This window comes from Balaenoptera acutorostrata, chromosome 7, assembly GCF_949987535.1.
Source record: "Balaenoptera acutorostrata chromosome 7, mBalAcu1.1, whole genome shotgun sequence".
In the NCBI taxonomy this organism is placed as follows: Eukaryota; Metazoa; Chordata; class Mammalia; order Artiodactyla; family Balaenopteridae; genus Balaenoptera; species Balaenoptera acutorostrata.
The window spans coordinates 42,297,959-42,311,769 of NC_080070.1; the positions used below are offsets into that span (position 1 = coordinate 42,297,959).

Below are 13,811 nucleotides of genomic sequence, written 5' to 3' on the forward strand. Positions count from 1 at the left end.
AAACCAGAAAGAAGAAATGAAAGCCAGTATATGGCATCTGGAGTGGGGAAAGATCAGCCCTTGGGCTGGGGTTTCCCACGCGTTGCCTCATGACAGCAGCCAGACACAGGGCTGATTTTGGCTCTGATGTTCTTGCTCAACAGTAAGAACTTATGTCATGATGCTAATATGGAAATAGGGGTGCCCCAAACTTTACACAATTTCTCAATCCAAGGGGATAAGTTTAAAGAGGAAAATGTCAGTTCATGGGTATTTCACATCTGTGGAATACGGAATGAGAAGTTGAGAAAAGTAAGAGCTTCCAAACCATGAGTTCTTCACCTAGGATCCATGAACCCCCAGAAAATAAATAAATGGGTTTCAAGGATCCATGATGTTTTAAAATTCACATGTACAAATTAGTGTGTTTGTATATGTGCTTTTTTCCCAGGAAGCGGATCCATAGCTTTCATCAGATTCCCAAAAGGGTTGGTGAGTCTATAAAATAGAAGATATTTTATATCAGGTGATCAATAAGGAATAGAGAAAAGGCCTCATGTCATTAATTACTCATACAAGAAGTAGTTTCATTTTATCTATGAAATGTACTTATAAGTCAACATAGGAACTGATCTATGCAAACTCTAGAGCTCTGCCTCAGCACCCGCTCAAGGACAGAGTAATACAAAGAATGCCAGCTTCCTGCCCTGTGGAACTGGTAGGTTCGTGAGTTTCCCAAGGAGGGGCTTTCCATACAGCTGCCTGTTCTATCATGTGATTGAATAATGACAAAAAGCAAAAGTGATTTAACTATATTTAAATAAACTGAAATGTCAGGTGGCACTTCGAGTCCACAGAATGTAAACTCAGAGAGGGTGGGAATCTTTGTTAGTTTTCTTAACTTGATGGCTACAACCTTGCCTGGCCATAAGAAGGTCAATAATAGGTGATCAAGAAATATGCATTGAATTAAAGAATCAATAAAGAGTTTTCTAGAACTCTATGAATACTGTGAGTCCAATTATATTAGGCTGATTTTTTCTTTAACATCTTCATTGGAGTATAATTGCTTTACAATGGTGTGTTAGTTTCTGCTTTATAACGAAATGAATCAGCTATACATATACATATATCCCAATATCTCCTCCCTCTTGCATCTTCCTCCCACCCTCCCTATCCCACACCTCTGGTGGTCACAAACCACCGAGCTGATCTCCCTGTGCTATGTGGCTGCTTCCCACTAGCTATCTATTTTACATTTGGTAGTGTATATATGTCCATGCCACTCTCTCTATTCGTCTGAGCTTCCCCTTACCATTCCCCGTGTCCTCAAGTCCATTCTCTATGTCTGCATCTTTATTCCTGTCCTGCACCTAGGTTCTTCAGAACCATTTTTTGGTTTTGTTTTGTTTTACATTCCATATATATGTGCTAGCATACAGTATTTATTTTTCTCTTTCTGACTTACTTCACTCTGAATGACAGTCTCTAGGTCCATCCACCTCACTACAAATAACTCAATTTTGTTTCTTTTTATGGCTGAGTAATATTCCATTGTATACATGTGCCGCATCTTCTTTATTCATTCATCTGTCAATGGACACTTAGGTTGCTTCCATGTTCTGGCTATTGTAAATAGGGCTACAGTGAACATTGTGCTACATGACTCTTTTTGAATTATGGTTTTCTCAGGGTATATGTCCTGTAGTGGGATTGCTGGGTGTTATGGTAGTTCTATTTTTAGTTTTTTAAGGAACCTCCATGCTGTTCTGCATAGTGGCTATATCAATTTACATTCCAACCAACAGTGCAAGACGGTTACCTTTTCTCCACACCCTCTCCAGCATTTATGTTTGTAGACTTTTTGATGATGGCCATTCTGACTGGTGTGTGGTGATACCTCATTGTAGTTTTGATTTGCATTTCTCTAATGATTAGTGATGTTGAGCATCCTTTCATGTGTTTGTTGGCAATCTGTATATCTTCTTTGGAGAAATGTCTATTTAGGTCTTCTGCCCATTCTTGGATTGGGTTGTTTGTTTTTTTAATATTGAGTTGCATGAGCTGTTTATGTATTTGGGAGATTAATCCTTTGTCCGTTGATTAGTTTGCAAATATTTTCTCCCATTCTGAGGGTTGTCTTTTCGTCTTGTTTGTAGTTTCCTTTGCTATGCAAAAGCTTTTAAGTTTCATTAGGTTCCATTTGTTTATTTTTGTTTTTATTTCCATTACTCTAGGAGGTGGATCAAAAAAGATCTTGCTGTGATTTATGTCAAAGAGTGTTCTTCCTATGTTTTCCTCTAAGAGTTTTAGAGTGTCTGGTCTTACATTTAGGTGTCTAATCCATTTTGAGTTTATTTTTGTGTATGGTGTTAGGGAGTGTTCTAATTTCATTCTTTTACATGTAGCTGTCCAGTTTGTCCAACACCTCTATTGAAGAGGCTGTCTTTTCTCCATTGTATATCCTTGCCTCCTTTGTCATAGATTAGTTGACCATATGTGTGTGTGTTTATCTCTGGGCTTTCTATGCTGTTCTATTGATCTATATTTCTGTTTTTGTGCCAGTACCATACTGTCTTGATTACTGTAGCTTTGTAGTATAGTCTGAAGTCTGGGGGCCTGATTCCTCCAGCTCCATTTTTCTTTCTCAAGATTGCTTTGGCTATTCAGGGTCTTTTGTGTTTCCATACAAATTGTGAAATTTTTGTTCTAGTTCTGTGAAAAATGCCATTGGTAGTTTGATAGGGATTGCAATGAATCTCTAGATTGCTCTGGGTAGTATAGTCATTTTCACAAAGTTGATTCTTCCAGTACAAGAACATGGTATATCTGTCCATCTGTTTGTATCAACTTTAGTTTCTTTCATCAGTGTCTTATAGTTTTCTGCATACAGGTTTTTTACCTCCCTACGTAGGTTTATTCCTAGTATTTTATTCTTTTTGTTGCAGTGGTAAATGGGAGTGTTTCCTTAATTTCTCTTTCAGAGTTTTCATCACTAGTGTATAAGAATGCAAGAGATTTCTGTGCATTAATTTTGTATCCTGCTACTTTACCAAATTCCTTGATTAGCTCTAGTAGTTCTCTGGTAGCATCTTTAGGATTCTCTATGTATAGTATCATGTCATCTGCAAACAGTGACAGCTTTACTTCTTCTTTTTTGAGTTGGATTCCTTTTATTTCTTTTTCTTCTCTGATTGCTGTGGCTAAAACTTCCAAAACTATGTTGAATAATAGTGGTGAGAGTGGGCAACCTTGTCTCGTTCCTGATCTTAGAGGAAATGGTTTCAGTTTTTCACCATTGAGAATGATGTTGGATGTGGGTTTGTCATATATGGCCTTTATTATGTTGAGGTAAGTTCCCTCTATGCCTACTTTCTGGAGAGTTTTTTATCATAAATGGGTGTTGAATTTTGTCAAAAGCTTTTTCTGCCTCTATTGAGATGATCATATGATTTTTCTCCTTCAACTGGTTAATATGGTGTATCACGTTGATTGATTTGCATATATTGAAGAATCCTTGCATCCTGGGATAAACTCCACTTGATCATGGTGTATGATCCTTTCAAAGTGCTGATGGATTCTGTTTGCTGGTATTTTGTTGAGGATTTTTGCATCTATGTTCATCAGTGATATTGGCCTGTAGTTTTCTTTCTTTGTGACATCTTTGTCTGGTTTTGTTATCAGGGTGATGGTGGCCTCGTAGAATGAGTTTGGGAGTGTTCCTCCCTCTGCTATATTTTGGAAGGGTTTGAGAAGGATAGGTGTTAGCTCTTCTGTAAATGTTTGATAAGATTCGCCTGTGAAGCCATCTGGTCCTGGGCTTTTGTTTGCTGGAAGATTTTTAAGCACAGTTTCAATATCAGTGCTTGTGATCAGTCTGTTTATATTTTCTATTTCTTCCTGATTCAGTCTCGGAAGACTGTGCCTTTCTAAAAATTTGTCCATTTCTTCCAGGTTGTCCATTTTATTGGCATATAATTGCTTGCAGTAATCTCTCATGATTCTTTGTATTTCTTCAGTGTCAGTTTTTACTTCTCCTTTTTCATTTCTAATTCTATTGATTTGAGTCTTCTCCTTTTTTTTCTTGATGAGTCTGGCTAATGGTTTATCAATTTTGTGTATCTTCTCAAAGAACCAGCTTTTAATTTTATTGATCTTTGCTATTGTTCCCTCCATTTCTCTTTCCTTTATTTCTGATCTGATATTTATGATTTCTTTACTTCTACTAACTTTGGGTTTTTTTGTTCTTCTTTCTCTAATTGCTTAGGCATAAAGTTAGGTTATTTTTGAGATGTTTCTTGTTTCTTGAAGTAGGATTGTATTGCTATAAACTTCCCTCTTAGAACTGCTTTTGCTGCATCCCAAAGGTTTGGGGTCATCGTGTTTTCCTTGTCTTTTGTTTCTAGGTATTTTTTTGATTTCCTGTTTGATTTCTTCAGTGATCTCTTGGTTATTTAGTAGTGTATTGTTTAGCCTCCATGTGTTTGTATTTTTTACAGATCTTTTCTGTAATTGATATCTAGTCTCATAGCGTTGTGGTCAGAAAATATACTTGATATGATTTCAATTTTCTTAAATTTACTGAGGTTTGATTTGTGACCCAAGATGTGATCTGTCCTGGAAAATGTTCCATGAGCACTTGAGAAAAAAGTGTATTCTGTTGTTTTTGGATGGAATGTCCTATAAATATCAATTAAGTCCATCTGGTTTAATGTATCATTTAAAGCTTGTGTTTCCTTATTTATTTTCACTTTGGATGATCTGTCCATTGGTGACAGTGGGGTGTTAAAGTCCCCTACTATTATTGTGTTAGTGTTGATTTCCCCTTTTATGGCTGTCAGCATTTGCCTTATGTATTGAGGTGCTGCTATGTTGGCTGCATAAATATTTACAATTGTTATATCTTCTTCTTGGATTGATCCCTTGATCACTATGTAGTGTCCTTCTTTGTCTCTTGTAATAGTCTTTATTTTAAAGTCTATTTTCTCTGATATGAGATTGCTACTCCAGCTTTCTTTTGATTTCCATTTGCATGGAATATCTTTTTCCATCCCCTCACTTTCAGTCTGTATGTGTCCCTAGGTCTGAAGTGGGTCTCTTGTAGATAGCATATATACAGGTCTTGTTTTTGTATCCATTCAGCCAGTCTCTATCTTTTGGTTGGAGCATTTAATCCATTTAAATTTAAGGTAGTTATCAATATATATGTTCCTATTACCATTTTCTTAATTGTTTTGGGTTTGTTATTGTAGGTCTTTCCTTCTCTTGTGTTTCCTGCCTTGAGAAGTTCCTTTAGCATTTGTTGTAAAACTGGTTTGGTGGTGCTGAATTCTCTTAGCTTTTGCTTATCTATAAAGGCTTTAATTTCTCCATCGAATCCGAATGAGATCCTTGCTGGGTAGAGTAATCTTGGTTGTAGGTTTTTCCCTTTCATCAATGTAAATATGTCCTGTCACTCCCTTCGGTCTTTCAGAGTTTCTGCTGAAAGATCAGCTGTTAACCTTATAGCAATTCCCTTGTATGTTATTTGTTGTTTTTCCCTTGCTGTGTTTAATATTTTTTCTGTGTATTTAATTTTTGATAGTTTGATTAATATGTGTCTTGGCATGTTTCTCCTTGGATTTATCCTGTATGGGACTCTGTGCTTCCTGGACTTGATGGAGTATTTCCTTTCCTATAGTAGGGAAGCTTTCAACTATAATCTCTTCAAATATTTTCTCAGTCCCTTTCTTTTTCTCTTCTTTTCTGAGACCCCTATAATTTGAATGTTGGTGTGTTTGATGTTGTCCCAGAGGTCTCTGAGACTGTCCCCAATTCTCTTCATTCTTTTTTCTTTATTCTGCTCTGCGGTAGTTATTTCCACTCTTTTATCTTCTTCTTTTATTGTCACTTATCTGTTCTTCTGCCTCAGTTATTGTGCTATTGAATTCTTCTAGAGAATTTTTAATTTCATTTATTGTGTTGTTCCTCATTGTTTGTTTACTCTTTAGTTCTTCTAGGTCCTTGTTAAACATTTCTTGTATTTTCTCCATTCTATTTCCAAGATTTTGGATCATCTTTACTATCATTACTCTGAATTCTTTTTCAAGTAGACTGCCTATTTCCTCTTCCTTTGTTTGGTCTGGTGGGTTTTTACCTTGCTCCTTCATCTGCTGTGTGTTTCTCTGTCTTCTCATTTTGCTTAACTTACTCTGTTTGGGGTCTCCTTTTCGCAGGCTCCAGGTTCATAGTTCCTGTTGTTTTTGGTGTCTGCCCTCAGTGGGTGAGGTTGGTTCAGTGCTTGTGTAGGTTTCCTGGTGGAGGGGACTGGTGCCTGTATTTGATGGGTGGGGCTGGATCTTGTCTTTCTGGTGGGCAGAGCCGTATCTGGTGGTGTATTTTGGGGTGTCTGTAAACTTAGTATGATTTTAGGCAGCCTCTCTGGTAATGGGTGGGGTTGTGTTCCTGTCTTGCTAGTTGTTTGGCATGGGGTGTCCAGCACTGTAGCTTGCTGGTCGTTGAGTGGAGCTGGGTCGTAGCATTGAGATGGAGATCTCTGAGAGAACTTTCACCATTTGATATTACATGGAGCTGGGAAGTTCTGGTGGGCCAATGTCCTGATCTCGGCTCTCCCACCTCAGAGGCACAGACCTGATGCCCAGCCAGAGCACCAAGACCCTGTCAGCCACATGGCTCAGAAGAAAAGGGAGAGAAAAAAAGAAGAAAAAAAATTATAAAATAAAATAAAGTTATTAAAATTTAAAAAAATTATTAAGAATAAAAAATTTTAAAGTCAAGATAAAATGAAAGAAGGGAAGAAGAAAGCAACCAAACCAATAAACAAATCCACCTATGATAACAAGTTCTAAAAAGTATACTAAAAAAAAAAAAAAAAAAAAAGGAGAGACAAAACTCTAGGACAAATGCTAAAAACAAAGCTGTACAGACAAAAATCACACAAAGAAGCATACACATACACACTCACAAAAAGAGAAAAAGGAAAAAAAATATATATCTATATATATATAAAAAAGGAAGAGAGTAACCAAATCAATAAACAAATCTACCAATGATAATAAGCTCTAAATCCTAAACTAAGATAAACATAAAACCAGAAACAAATTAGAGATGCAGAAAGCAAACTCCAAGTGTACAGTTGCTCCCAAACTCCAGTGCCTCAATTTTGAGATGATTCATTGTCTATTCAGGTATTCCAGAGATGCAGGGTACATCAAGTTGATTGTGGAGATTTAATCCGCTGCTCCTGAGGCTACTGGGAGAAATTTCCCTTTCTCTTCTTTGTTCGCACAGCTCCCGGGTTTCAGCTTTGGATTTGGCCCCTCCTCTACGAGTAGGTCACCTGAGGGCATCTGTTTTTCGCTCAGACAGGACAGGGTTAAAGGAGCAGCTGATTAGGGGGCTCTGGCTCACTCGGGCCGGGGGAGGGAGGGGTATGGAATGAGGGGCGAGCCTGCGGCGGCAGAGGCCAGTGTGACGTTGCAGCAGCCTGAGGCGCGCCTTGCATTCTCCCGGGGAAGTTGTCCCTGGATCACGGGACCCTGGCAGTGACGGGCTGCACAGGCTCTCGGGAGGGGAGCTGTGGAGAGTGACCTGTGCTTGCACACAGGCTTCTTGGTGGCTGCAGCAGCAGCCTTAGCGTCTCACGCCTGTTTCTGGGGTCCACGCTGATAGCCGTGGCTCGCACCCGTCTCTGGAGCTTGTTTAGGTGGTGCTCTGAATCCCCTCTTCTCGCGCACCCCGAAACAATGGTCTCTTGCCTCTTAGGCAGGTACAGATTTTTTCCCGGACCCCTCTCGGCTAGCTGTGGTGTGCCAACCCCTTCAGTCTGTGTTCACGCAGCCAACCCCAGTCCTCTCCCTGGAGTCTGACCTCCGAAGCCCGAGCCTCAGTTTCCAGCCCCCACCCGCCCCGGCGGGTGAGCAGACAAGCCTCTTGGGCTGGTGAGTGCTGGTCGGCACCCATCTTCTGCGCAGGAATCTCTCCGCTTTGCCCTCTGCACCCCTGTTGCTGCACTCTCCTCCGTGGCTCCGAAGCTTCCCCCCACCACCTACCCCCGTTTTCACCAGTGAAGGGGCTTCCTAGTGTGTGGAAACTTTTCCTCCTTCACAGCTCCCTCCCAGAGGTGCAAATCCCATCCTTATTCTTTTGTCTCTGTTTTTCCTTTTTTCTTTTGCCCTACCCAGGTACGTGGGGAGTTTCTTGCCTTTTGGGAAGTCTGAGGTCTTCTGCCAGCATTCAGTAGGTGTTCTGTAGGAGTTGTTCCACATGTAGATGTATTTCTGATGTATTTGTGGGGAGGAAGGCGATCTCCAAGTCTTACTCCTCCGCCATCTTGAAGGTCTCCTAGGCTGACTTTTAAATTTCTTTTACCACCAATAAATTTATTTGGTTTTATTAAAAGCCACATATTGGCATTAAATCAAAAAGTTTCATATTTTATTATAATTATTTTCATTCTGAATGCCTGAAAGCTGTTCATTGAAAAATTTCGTCTTTCATCAAAGCAGTATTTCCTTATTTTTTATTAAAATTTACATATGAAATAAAATGGGGAGAAAGGGCCACTACCTGATTCTTTGCATTCACAATCATGTAATTTAGGACCTCTGACTCCATGGAAATTAAAGATCTAAGTTTCAGAGCTAACAATGGCAGGATGAAAGCTTCTGCTGTTGCTGGTTGAGAATGAACTATTTCCCTGCATGGTGGAATTCAGGGATGTCCTTCATCGTGCTGTGTGTTCGTTGGATTGTCTTTGGTATAGCTGGTTTAAGCGTGGCACAGATCATTTCCACATGGGTATCTTGAGTCAGGCTGGCCTTCTAAACCCACAGGTCTGTTTTAAAGTCTGAGCACTTTCTCACATCAAAGAGCCGAAGGGAAGTTTCTGAATCAAAAACTAAGTGGATTTCTTATCTCATGGCCTGCAGCCATAAGGTGTGCTAACTTCCTGGGAGAGACGTCTCACCAGAGCTTTTAAAAAGAGGCACCGGCTGGGTGCTTTACCTTCACTGGTCAGTTTTCAGGGAGATGCCTTCAAAGGAGCCATGTTACAGGAAACACCCAGTTAGATGGTCCCATTCTTTTTGGCTTGTATACTGGAAAGGTAGATGCATTGCTACTACAGAGCAGTGAGGAGGTGGTATCTCCAGAGAGGCTAAACCACTCCTAAAATGTATTCCAGCAAAGCAGGGAACACCAGGGTAGCAGATGGTCTAATTAATGGCCTTCAAGAGTCTAGTCCCAGGAGAAGATAGAGGGATGAGGGTCTGAAGAAGGGTGACTCTTGGTCAGAGCACACTGGGCAGGTCTGCAGTCTGCAGAGAAATCAACTTTGCCATCTTATTACAAAAACCATGACAAACTGGAGGAAATTGCCTGACTCTAGACTTTACCCCCTGACAACATAACACTCTCACTTCTTGTTTTCTCTCTACACAGTTGTGGGACTGCATCTCAAATTCTAACTTGGATGCTTGGCCCTTATTGCATTCTTTGCTTATCTGATTCCACAGCATTTGCACTAAGGTTTAGTACTAAACCCCAAATTTACTGTCTTTAATGCTTTTCCTTTTGCATAATAGTCCTGAGAGCGTTTTTTAAAATATCTTCATCTGTTTCACTGTACTGCCATAATATATCTTTAAATTTTTCATAAAATTTTTATAGTATCTTAAAATTTTTTGCCTTTTGCTTGCTCCTTTCTTTCCCCCATGATCATTTATTGAACACCTGCCATGAGTCAGGTGCATGTTCTACAGTGATGGAGCTAAATAACTTGATGCTGATGTCGTCAGCATCCAGTGGGGGGTGGGGGGGAATCAGGTGCCCACACTAATGGCCATGCCACAGAGGCAAGGGCCAGTGGAGGCTTGCCTGAAGTGTCCTGGGAGCACTGAGGATGGAGCAAACACTTGTGCTTGGCAAGGGACACAGAAGGCTTTTGAGAAGAGGAGAACTTGAACAAAAAGAAGTTGTCCTGGAGACAAATACTCTTATCAGGAGAAGGATATTTCAGGCAGAATGACAGCTCATGCAAAGACACTGAGGCATGAACAGCTGGGCATGTCTGGGGACATCATTGGTAATTTGGTGCCACCAGAACATAGGGCACATGGGAAAGTGATTAGAAATGTGGCTGGAGGGATGAAGTCTCCAGACGATGAGAAGCCTTGTGGGCCCTTCCAAGGAATTCACTCTTTATTTGGTGGACCATAGGGAGCTTTGATGGGTTGTAAGCATCAGGGTAATATGATCTATTGTGTTTTTGACTAAGATTGCTATTTTTCTTCAACTTTAATTGTACCTTTAATTGTACTCCCTGTATCTTTCTTTTTCTTTAAAGCCCATAATATTTATTCTGGTTATTTATTTTCCAAAACCTATAAAAGTATATTCATCCCCACCCTCTCTTCCCTTCCATCACCCTCCCATTGGAAGCACTTGGCAGGAGTTTGGATGTGGATTTGCATACAACATTTTAAGCACTTGCTCTGTGCCAGGCACTGTGTAAAGCAATTTCATGATCTTCTCTCCTCTCCCCTTACTGTCTGTCCACTAACTCTTTTTTTTTTTTAAACTTTAGGTTTATGTATATATGTATGTATGTATGTATGTATGTATTTATTTATTTATTTATGGCTGTGTTGGGTCTTCGTTTCTGTGCTAGGGCTTTCTCTAGTTGCGGCAAGCAGGGGCCACTCTTCATTGTGGTGCACGGGCCTCTCATTATCGCGGCCTCTCTTGTTGCGGAGCACAGGCTCCAGATGCGCAGACTCAGTAGTTGTGGCTCACAGGCCCAGTTGCTCTGTGGCATGTGGGATCCTCCCAGACCAGGGCTCGAACCCGTGTCCCCTGCATTGGCAGGCAGATTCTCAACCACTGCGCCACCATGGAAGCCCTGTCCACTAACTCTTAACACAATGGCTAGGAATATCGGGGAGAGAGCTTTGAACTTAATGAAGAACTCCGAAGAAGCCTGTAATATACTGCTCTGAGCTCACCCTGCTCATCTGGGGCTCGTGCAGTAAAATAGTGTTCACTCAGCTCAAGGCAAGTTCTTAAGGTGACCTTATATTTAGCCACTTCACCTCTCAGACCATTTGACCATGACTGCTCTAGTCTTCTGCAACTGCAATGTCCCGTACCTTCCACGCACACCTTGAAGCTGCTTTTTAGCCTTTTGTTCACAGTTAGTTTGAAGCTTAGTGCATTTTACTTAGGCTTCCTCCATGAAAATATCCCCAGAAGAGATTTAACTAATCCATATTTTTTAATATAGTGGCAAACTCCCCAGTAAGTCAGGACCTTGTCTTATTCACGATAGTCCCCTGATCACAGGTTAGCCTGTCTCATTTCAGTCTCAGCTGTGATATTGGTTTTTGCCAATTTGTGTTTCCATGAGCTGTCCAGGACAAGAGTTGGAGAGAAAAGTGTCTTTAGGGAGCACCTGCTGCCCATGATTCAAAGAAAACCCCACTGGGAAGAATAGGCATCCTCCAGTGTGCCTCATTCCACCTTCCAAAAACTCATAATGCAAGGTAATCTTACATATTCAATTCAGAAAGAAAAATATTCACATGTATTTATGTATAATATACATGGTAGACAGTTGCCTCCCAATATTCTATTTCTCCTTCTGTCTAGAACGCTGATTTTTAGCAGAGCATATTGCCATCAGAATAAGTGATGGCAGCTTCCCTTAGTTAGGAGTGGTCATATGACTCTATTTCCCAGCATCCCTTGTAGCCAGGTGTGGCCACTGAGATGTATGCAGAAGTGTTGGGAGATTTTGGGGAAGAAGCTCTTTATAAGGAAAGGTGTGAATTTCACTAGCCATCTTCTGCTTTCTTCTACTGCTGGCTTGGAAGATAGACATGATGGCTGGAGCTCTAGCAGCTATTTTAGCCATCTAAGGTCTAAAATTTTCTGTCCTACTAGTTATAGGGTAGTAGGACAGAAAATAAAAAGCTTTGGCACCTGAAGACACCATGGGACAACAATAACAGCCTTAAACTGCCTACCCTGGACTTCTTTTATCTAAAAACGAATACAAGAATGAATGAATGAGCTTCAAGCTTATTTCAGCTATGTTTATTTTATTTTGTTCCATATGTGCATTCAAACTCAAGTTTACACGTTGGAGATCTAAGTAAAAGTAGTTTAAGTCTACCTTCCTCCCAGTCTATAGCATACGGGAGTCTAAAGCATATGAGAATCAATCTATGATTGATATATGAGAGTCCAAAGCCCTCACCAAGATACCCGTGAATCCCTGAGCATGTAAACTCCTAGTCCCTCAGCTTCTGGAGTTGTTATTACCTGTGCCTCCTTTGCTCTGCCCTGCTCTGATCCAAACATGAAACTCGTTTCCTCATTGATTTCCACAGGAATCCATTCAGGATCTTGGCAAAGTATCATCTCTCACATGGCACAGCAAACAACTTACTGATCTATATTGAACTTCCTATTAGCTCAGGTCTTTTCGCCACCCCACTTCCCAGCACTTCTCTCTTGGCGCTTCAGCCAGGAAGACCCCAGTGTCTCATTTGATCCTGCTTCTCCCTTCTCTGCTCCTACTTCCTTCCTTTTACATCCAAATTCTACTGCCTCACTTATAAAAAGCAGCCCATGTGCCACAGCTCCTTTACCCAAATTTACTCTCAGGTGCCCGGCAGACAAAAGAAGTTTTATTTAATAGAATTCACTCTCCGAAGAAGGCAGTTGTAGTTGTAAATGGCATACCTTTGCCAGTGAGTGTGAACATAGCTCTAAAAATTTTAAGAACCTCAGAGTGCACGAAGGAGTGGGTGGGGTTTATGGGGAGCAGGAAAGGAGTGTTGGAGCAAAGATCCGCCTGTGTGTCTGGGTCATTCTGCATCCTTGCCATTGCTACATTGTTAACACATTGAGGATCACTGGTTTATTTCCTGGTGGGTGTCTCTTCCTGCTGGAAACTACCAGTGTACCTCTTGGGAGGTGGGTTTCCACATTCTTTCTCACCATGTGGTTATTTCCTACATTACATCTGCAAGTTCCTCTCCTACCAGTGATAATACGCATGGGTGGCCACTCCTCTGGGGTGTTCTGAATTTCTACTTTGTATCTACTTAAGTGCATTACTAAAATGGACATTCCTTTAAAGATTCCGAGAAAATATATAAAGCAAAACATGTTAAAATTCCAATACTTGAGAAGGATAGTGTTAATTCATTGTTAGCTTTAAATTTACCTAACATTTACTGTTAGGTTTTTTTTCATTCATATTGTCTCTTTAATCCTCATAATTTCCCTGTAATATTGGCATCATATACCCCATTTTGTAGTTAAATAAACTAATACCCAGAGAGGTGGATCAGCTTGCCCAAGGACACACAATTAGTAAGTGACGAAACCATGATGAAGATGAAAGTTCCCCTGATCCTAAGCTCAGAGCTCTTTTAATTAGCCGACATGCACCCCTGTCATGGATTAATTTACCGTTTCCCTTGCAGAGAGCAGAGACGGGAGGTAGAATAAATAAACCCTGACTGGGGAGGAGGGGTCAGCAAAGGATCTGGGCTTGGTGTGAACCAAGGGTCACCGCAGAGAATCCTGGGAAGCCAGAAGCAAGGGGAGGGATCCTTGGTGTCCGGAAGAGGAGGAAGTCAAAGAGAAGAGGCGCTTTTGAGAGAGCACCAGATTTTACAATATCTCGTCACCCAGGTCAGTTTTTTTTTGTTTTTTGTTTTTTGTTTTCTGATTAAGGAACTTGCTGTGAATGAGATGGTTGAGGCCAATGCAGTTCAAAAAATAGTCAGGAAGCATATTCCAACAGAACAAGCCAGAACCAC

At 40.7% G+C, this 13,811-nt stretch overlaps 1 protein-coding gene across 4 annotated transcripts in view; it reads left to right on the top strand.

Moving 5' to 3' along the window:
- The first annotated feature begins 13,588 nt into the window (after nucleotides 1-13,588).
- The window catches only part of AOAH (acyloxyacyl hydrolase), a 184,215-nt gene continuing 183,992 nt past the window's right edge, over nucleotides 13,589-13,811 (top strand). For 3 of the 4 annotated variants that reach the window (XM_007195074.3, XM_007195078.3, XM_007195079.3), the window contains exon 1: nucleotides 13,589-13,683. The gene's annotated coding sequence lies outside the window, so the exon portion shown is untranslated. The remainder of the gene's footprint in view (nucleotides 13,684-13,811) is intronic. The other variant, XM_007195075.3, reaches the window with a different exon arrangement.